This window comes from Lissotriton vulgaris, chromosome 2_1, assembly GCF_964263255.1.
Source record: "Lissotriton vulgaris chromosome 2_1, aLisVul1.2, whole genome shotgun sequence".
NCBI lineage: Eukaryota > Metazoa > Chordata > Amphibia > Caudata > Salamandridae > Lissotriton > Lissotriton vulgaris.
The window spans coordinates 324,859,718-324,868,070 of record NC_141687.1 but is presented as its reverse complement, the minus strand read 5'-3'; the positions used below and the strand labels follow the sequence as shown (position 1 = coordinate 324,868,070).

Here is an 8,353-nt window from a genome sequence, read left to right as displayed (position 1 = left end):
GGAGGGGGGGTGCAGACAGCGGTGACGCCAGCCCCCCCTACTCCCTGCCCCCTCCCCCCCGAAAATGACGGGCGTTTCTCCGAGCCATTTGTGAATGATCTCGGAGAAACATGGTGGTGTGGAGCGCTCCTCTCGTGCCTTCCGAGATTGTAAGGCAAGAGAGGAGCGCTCCACACCACCATGTTTCTCCGAGGTCATTCACAAATGGCTCGGAGAAACGCCCATAATTTTTTTGGATTGAGGGGCGTGTTTAGGTCAGACTGGGACCTCGGTGAGAGGGAGGGTGTAACGCCCACCACTAGAAAAGGGGCGGGGCTTATAAAAAAGAGAAAAACGCCCCCAAATCTGCTCAAGCCGGGGCTAGAACCGAGTGACGCCCCTCTCCTCCAATGGCTGGCCAGCATTTACGAGGCCAGCCAATGGAGAAGAGGGGTGGGTTCAAGCCCCCATACTACACAACATAAAATCTTCAGCTCCTCCCACTGCTTGCGCAGTGCGACGGTAGCCTCGACCTAAAAAGTAGGCAAGGTAACCTGAACTGGGTAGGACCAATAGACTAAATCCTGCCGCTCTTCACGTATTTACCTGGCAGGGGAGACAACATGATCACGAAGGTGGTTCTCCGAGGGTAAGGCTCCTCCATTGCACTTTGGATGTGCTGACCCCTGCGATGTCCCCAAATGCAGGATACTCGACTGCATAATTTCTGGTAGTGGGGGACTGCGTTCGCGCTTTCCCCTGATTAAAAATAAATAAATCCTGCCGCTCTTCTCGTTCCACATCCAAGTCTCTGCAGCTATCTCCAGTGCTGAAGCCACGGAAGACTTTGTACATACCCTGCCAACTTAACAACGTAACAAGGAGTATTCTCAGCCCCCCTACTCCCAAGCCTACTCTGGGATAAAGTCAGAGTAACTTGGGCCTGATCTAATTAATAGAAAAGAACTACAAATAAAGTCAAGACTATCCCTCCATGTGGATCAGTCTATGTGAGTGCACCTTAACAAAGATGAAGGCAAATAGCTAGTATGCAAAATATGTTCATGATTAACACATCTATTAATGATTACAAAACTGGAATGTTGGGAACTGCACTGAAGATAATGACGTGGCAGAGGGCTAAAAAAGACTGGTATAAATAACCCTTCTGCTCCAACATTCCAATGTTTCCTCTCTTTTTCCCATTTTAATTGAAAACATTCTGCCCTCAGTGAGTGGATTTTGGTAATAGCATTATATCCCTTGTGTTTCAGGTTATACCAGTTGTTAAAGTCTCTCTCCATCGTTATACGCCCTCACTTGTGGCTCAATAATTTGTCTTGAAGGTCTTTAATAACTGGAAGAGCCCTTGGCAGCAGGCTATAAGGCTAAAATACAATTTACCTTTGGGTGGTATCTATGCGCATATGACACAAGGTCACTAGCGTTACATGATTATTTCTAAGAAAAACTAGATATTTCCTATTGCTCCCAACATTTTTCCGAAAAAAGTGTGCTCTCTCTCCCTTTTGAGAAGGTTGGCTGCTCTCTCACAGTCCCAGAAAAGATATTCATTTCATTAGAAGCGTGCAGAAATGTTCTGGCTGTAACAAAAGCGTTTGTATCCCTGGGGACCTCTTACCACACTGAGATTCCTTCTTTTCCTCATAGATTATGGCACCAGATCTGAAAATACTACAGCTTAGTGGCTTTTAATCTTTCTTGTTTCACAAGCCAGTTACACGGAATGTATATTGGTCTGAAACCATTTACCACAGAGGATTTATCTCCCAGCTCACATTATGTGTAGTGCATGGACTTTTCCTTTTTGTCTCGCTCTAAGTTTCCCTGTTACTGTTTAAGATGCAGAGTACATGAATGTCTTCCTCAATCCATGCTGGCTGCCCCGGGACCCTGATTGGTTTTCTATGATTATTTTTCTGTGTGATAGTCCCTACTTTACTTGATCAGCTCAATAATTTGCCCAAGATGGAGTAACACATCCTAGCTTTCTGCCAGCATCTTACTGTGTACCCTCAATACAATCTGTGATGGGTTCTAGTGTAGTAATTTGTTTGATTTATCAGATTTCTAATAATTTTGTCATATCTACTACCCAAACTTGCTCAGGGTAGCTAGAAATGAATCTGTAGTAGACAACTTTGGACCATCAGAACAGTGTTCTGTAATCTTTTGTATTTTTTAAGAACCACATGTTGTAAAATCAGTTGGTCTCTACCGCTTTTTTTCGCCTGTTGTGTTTGTCATCAGTATACTATTCACTTTCAGCAGCGTGCTCTATCTTCTTGGTGGTAGGGTAAAATCTGCGGCAAGATCTGTAGGAGCTCCTTTAGTTATTCTAATATCTTTTCATACTCTTCATTTTTACAGTGCTCTTTTGCAGTATGCCCACCCCCCTGATGATTACAAGAGAAAAGGACATGTTGTAGCAGTTCATTATGGTCACATCGAGCTCTGGATGTCATTCAACCTCTAGATAAGAAGAGTCATAGTCAAAGGTATGTCCTGGTGATTTCCTGCATGAAGTGTTCTGGTTCCCAAAATAGCCTTCACAGACAATAGGGTTCAATTGACCTCTGACCGTATGAAGTCATTTTTTAATGAAATGTCAATTGAGTATTATAGAAACTGCATTATACTGTCCTTGAGCAAATGGCCTGGTTGAAAGAGCAAAGCGTACGATTGAGTAGTGTATACTAAAAGTATATATGAGCATTGAGCCAGTCGAAAGGGCCTTACAGGATCTTATCTGACTAAATAGGACAATACCTAACAGAATCACAGGAATTTTCTCCTTTTAGGTCACTTGAGGGTAAGGAAGCAAATACAAAAAAATATGAAGGTGGTTGTTGGGGGTTAAGAACAAGAATTTTAATAGAGAAATAATTTCAGATAAAATTGTGGACCATCAAATGTACTATGAAGACTGGCATGATAAAACCTGCAAAGGAAAGTCCCCAGGGTGAAACCACGAAATTGAGTATTAGCTAAGAACCCATTTTCACTGGGTTCCTAAATGAGATATTATTGGGCTGTGTCTCAGATGGAACAGGTGGATGAGTAGGATTGTCGGCTGGAGTTTCCTTATATCTATCCCAACCTGACGTGCTGCCTTTGCTAGTCACTGAATCAATTGACAAGCACTCCCAGGCACAGGAACCCCAGGAAATGTGCACTGACCTGAATGAACCTCTTGACGCTGCTTAGAAGTATTTGCCAGGGTGACTGTGGGGCTCACAGGCCCGAGATTTCTAACTGGTGAAATGCATGTGCTCTGTTCTCTTTCAATACTGTAGGCTCAGGTCTTGTAGTTGTTTGTTTGCATCTGATGTGGTGTTGGGGTCTCCACCCCTCATTAAGTATTCTTAATCTCAAATCCCAGATTTGTAGAGACAATAACCCTCAACTTGGTAGAGGGGCCCTCCCTTTTGTTCTACTAAAATGTATGTCAGTCGGATATTTCTTTTTAGTGATTGAGGCAGATGCCTTCATGGATGTCAGAGAAAAACAGTTAGCATTTGGCCAAGTTCTTGCAAATTCAGCATAAGTATAGAGCTCATACATTATATGTGCATATTCAGAAATGCACACCGGTTATACTTTTGAATGTATAAATATTTACTCATCTGAGGACTCTTTGGAAGCTGTGAAATTATTTGTGAATCCCCCCAAAAGTTGGATATTTGTTGCAAATTTGGGAGTATCACTACGGTATGAAACTATCTCCTTTCTTTATGATTTGGGAATTAAACTTGCACATTTCTTTATAAATTGGGCTGATAATGACCAGACACTTCTGACCTCATTTAGAGCATGGCGATTGGACTACCAAACCGCTAGGGTGGCTAAGACCTCTCTTTGCTAGCCTTTGCAGGAACACAGTGACTTTCCACCATATTCCCAGTTGTATCGGTGGGGATTTTTCCACAAATTTGCTTCTGCTGACATGGGGGAAGTAATGTCAGCAAAAGTGCAATGCTGGCTAAGCTGCCATAGTGTCCTCTTCGAATGGTTGGTATTTTTTTTGTTGTCAAAATCTGTTTATTGAATATTTTTTCCACAGATTACAAACATCGCATAGAGAACAAGAACCACAGTACGTTCAAATTTGCTCTACAGGTGTGCATACCAGTCCTTAGATAGCTAAAACATTAATTTACACAGTTTCACATTACAGTGGTAAACAGCTCCTGCATCATAGGAGGTTTGAATAATTTCATTAAGTAGTCTTATTATCTCCCATGTAACAGAAGCACAAACCCTCCCAAAAAACCTTAATTGGGCGATCAATTAATACCTGAGTGGGTAGTTAAGGTTGCCTACTCTCTGTAATAAAGAAAGGATTAGAAACAGAAGTCCCAGTAACAATTGAAAACCAACAACAACTATGCCCAGGGAGGTGTGTGGGGCAAGGTTATGACCCGTAGAGGGGGAAGGAACCCAGACATGCGCTGGGAACACCTACATTTGGGGCCACATATACGTTGTCTCACCCTCATAGGGAGGCGAAGCATGGCTAAATCAGGAAAATATGTAAAACACGTAAACGTTGACTACAAGCAAACAAGGGGAGACCCTCTGAGAGATAGCTGACCAGGGGGCTCCAACTGTAGTCAAAACCCTTACGGGGATCGTCAGCTATATCCGATAGGCGTTCCAAGGCTAGCGATGCAAAGGCCTTCGTATCGAGCCCTTGGCGGCACGGATACAGGCGAACCAGAAGATTAGCAGGATTAGATTTGGGACTGACGACCATAAAATAGCCTTATTTGCGAACGATGTCCTGTTGCCACTTACCAATCCGATCACCTTCCTCACTGAACTTGGCCAGGAATTGGAGCAATTTGACATTGTTTCGGGCTTTAAAGTAAACCCCTCTAAATCTTTCGTTTTAAATCTCACCTTGCCCTCAGAGACTCCGAAACTATTAGAAGGCATGTCTCCTATTGTGTGGGCTCGCAACGCCAACACATATCTAGAGGTCCAAATTACCCCGACACCCGCTGACATCTATAAGACCAATTTTCTGCCCCTACTCAGACAGCTCAGCAAGGACTTTAGACAATGGATTACTGCCTATATCTTGTGGATATGTAGGATTAATACGGTCAAAATGAATGTATTGCCTCGTCTTCTTTATTTATATCAGGGACTCCTCAGCCCACCAGAATAAGAACCTCTTTCCTGAACTGAAAACCATGCTGATAAAATTCCTCTGGCAGGGTCAACGAGCGGGGCTCTCCTACCACCTCCTGACGAGGCCAAGTACTAAGGGGGGCACTTATTATAGGGCTGCCCAATTGCGAATTATGAGCGAGTGGTCCCTTAAGGAATCAGACATGTAATGGCTACACATTCGTTAGACGGGTGACGGGGAGAACAATCTGGGATCTACCCTGGAGACAGAAGTCGGACAGGCCCGCCAACTCCTAATTAAGTGTTCCTACTTTCACTACTCTGCAAGTATGGGACCCGATGACTAAAGCACTGCCCCTGATCTTGTTTCCCTCCCCTTACACTCCCATCCACTTCTCTAAAGCCTTCCCTCTGGCTCTCCAAGAAGGACCCTTTGATCTTTGGAGGGAGGGGGGCTGCATTATGTCATTGGATCTTTTCCAAGGCGACAAACTACGCTCGCTCACTGATTGCAGGTCTCGTTTTCCTCTCCCGCAAACCAAACTATACCATTACACGCAATTAGTTCATTGGGCTCAGCATCCACAGTATCGCCAGAGGCCAATTGGGAATTACTCTCAATAGAAACATTTGTACAGTCTGGCACTACGGGAAGGGGGTGTATTTTCTTTCTTTACAACCTACTACTAACACTGTCTCCACACCACACACAACGCCATAGAATGTTCTGGGGGGACATGCTGCAGTCTTCACCCCCGGAGAAACAATGGGACTCCTTATATATAGATATAGTGAAGTTTAATCGCTCCATATATCTTAGGGGAGCCCACTATAAAACGCTGTGCGATTGGTATCTCCACCCACATAACTGCATTCAATCTTTCAAGACACTTCTGACCTATGTTGGCAGGGTCGTGGTATGCTGGGAGATTTTAAACATATCTGGTGGGACTACCTGGTCATACAGACCTTTTGGAAACAGATTCTTACCCAAATCAAGATTATATTTGGGTACCCTATTAGGGATTCCATGGAACATGTTCTATTGGGCATCCGTTGCTCAAATACCGAACGGTTGGTATTTTGTACTTTTTAGGTGACAAATCCACAAAGCAGGTGCTTGATCTCTTAAAATGCTAAATCTATACCCCTGGCATGCGGGTGTTGTTTCCCAGCGTTTTGGAAACACGAATCAATCAATCAGGATTCATAAAGCGTGGCTAATCACCTAATAGAGTATCCAGGCACTTCCAGGTCCCAAGGGCTTTTTTGAACAGCCAGGTCTTGAGGGCCATTTGGAATTCCGGAAGTGAGATGATGGTCTCGAGGTGAGTGGGGAGGCTGTTCCAGGTCTTTGCTGTGATGTGGGAAAATGAATGTCCTCTACTTTTGCTTTGGTAGTCGTGGGAAGTATGGGCAAGTGAAATGGAGGTGGAGTGTAGTCTTCTCGACGGTTGTTGGAAGTTCAGGCGGTGGTTAATGCAGGCAAGGCCTTGGTTGTGTAGAACCTTGTGTGCGTGGCTCTGCAGCTTGAATTAACATCTATTCTGTACGAGGAGCCAGTGGAGTCTCCTGATGTGGGTTCATTAGGGAAGGCCGAAGATGAGCCTGGCTGTGGCGTTTTGTATGGTCTGAAGTCTCTGTAGGAGGTTTGCAGCGATTCCTACATAGAGGGCATTGCCGTAGTCCAGTTGGCTGGTGATGAGGGCTTGTGTCACAGTGCATCTCGTGTGTAGGGGTAGCCTTTTAAAGATCTTATGCAGCATGCACAGAGTGAGGAAGCAGGTGGAGGAGACAGTCTTGATCTGTGATTTCTTGGTGACCTTGTTGTCCATGATGATTCTGATGTTTCTGGCGTGGTTCGAGGGAGTGGGTGCAGGTACTAGTTCTAATGGCCACCAGGAGTTGTTCGATGTGTTGCTGCTGTTGCCTAAGTTCAGTACTTCCGTCTCGTCTGTATTCAGCTGTAGGCAGTTGTTCTTCATCCAGTTGGCAATGTTTGTCATGCATCTGTGAACGTTGGTTCTGTTGGTCGTGAAGTTGTTGGCGAGCCAGAGGATGAGTTCGATGTCATATGTGTAGGAAATTATGTTGAGACCGTGGGTTGTGATTATGTTGGCCAGTGGGGTCATATATGCATTGAAGAGCTTGAAGCTGAGGGATGAGCTCTGGAGGACACTGCAGGTGATATCCTTGGATTCAGAACTGAAAGGTCGGAGGTGGATCCTCTGGGTTCTTCTGATGAGGAAGGAAGTGATCCAACTGAGCGTGTCTCCTTGGGTGCTGATGTGGTGAAGTCTTTCGATCAGTGTGTGGTGGGATACGGTGTTGAAGGCTGCCAAGAGGTCGGAAGATCAAAGCTGCTTTTTCTCCTCAGTCGAGGAGGGCTCGGATGTTGTCCGTGGCTGTGGTCAGGATGGTTTTAGTGCTGTGATTGCTGCGGAAGATGGATAGGGAGGTGTCAAGTAGCTGTTTCTGCTCCAGGTGTGCCATGAGTTGATTGTTGATCTTTGCCAGTATCTTCACTGGGAATGAGAGCAGTGATATTGGCTAGTAGTTTTTGAGTTAGCTGTAGTGGTCTGACTTTGGTGTGTCTTCAGGTGTTGGGGAATGTTGCGGTGGTGATAGAGGTGTTAAGTAGGGTGGTGAGTTCCTGGCCGATCCTTTGGTTTCCGAGATTGAAGATGTGGTGTGGTTATCGGACTGTGGGAGCTCCTAAGTGGATGGTTTTCTTGGTGGAGGTGGTATTCTGGGTGGAGAGCATATTCCAGGTGGTCAGTGTCTGGTTCGTGCCGGTTACAGTGGTGGGTATCTCGAGGAAGTCCGTAGGGGTGGGATTCTGTATAAGATTGCAATCTTGTCATGGAAAATGTGGGCGGGTGGGATGTTGTTTTCGCCGGCAGCCGGGTTGGAGAATCCTTATCGAAGACGAAAATCTCCCTGGTGTTGTTGCATTTAGGTTCCATCTACTGCAGGAGTTTGTTGCAATGAATCATACTTAAGAGTTAGCTTTGAAGTGGCCCCTCAGCCTATCACTGAGGTATTGCTGGATCTTAATTCCTCTGTGCTCTGTGTTTTGCACCTTGTGCAAAGGCACTGTGATATCTATGTTGGTATGCTTGGAGATGGCTATGTAGAGGAAAAATAGCCTTAGACTCCAAATGGTTTCAAACATTGGTGTTACAGACAGTGAACATAGTGACTAGTACAAGGACAG

At 45.0% G+C, this 8,353-nt stretch overlaps 1 non-coding gene across 1 annotated transcript; it reads left to right on the top strand.

The window, feature by feature from the left end:
- Positions 1-577: 577 nt before the first annotated feature.
- On the top strand, positions 578-741 carry LOC147730272 (U1 spliceosomal RNA). The gene has a single exon (XR_015308974.1). It is a non-coding gene; the product is annotated as a U1 spliceosomal RNA (small nuclear RNA).
- The last annotated feature ends 7,612 nt before the right edge of the window (positions 742-8,353 follow it).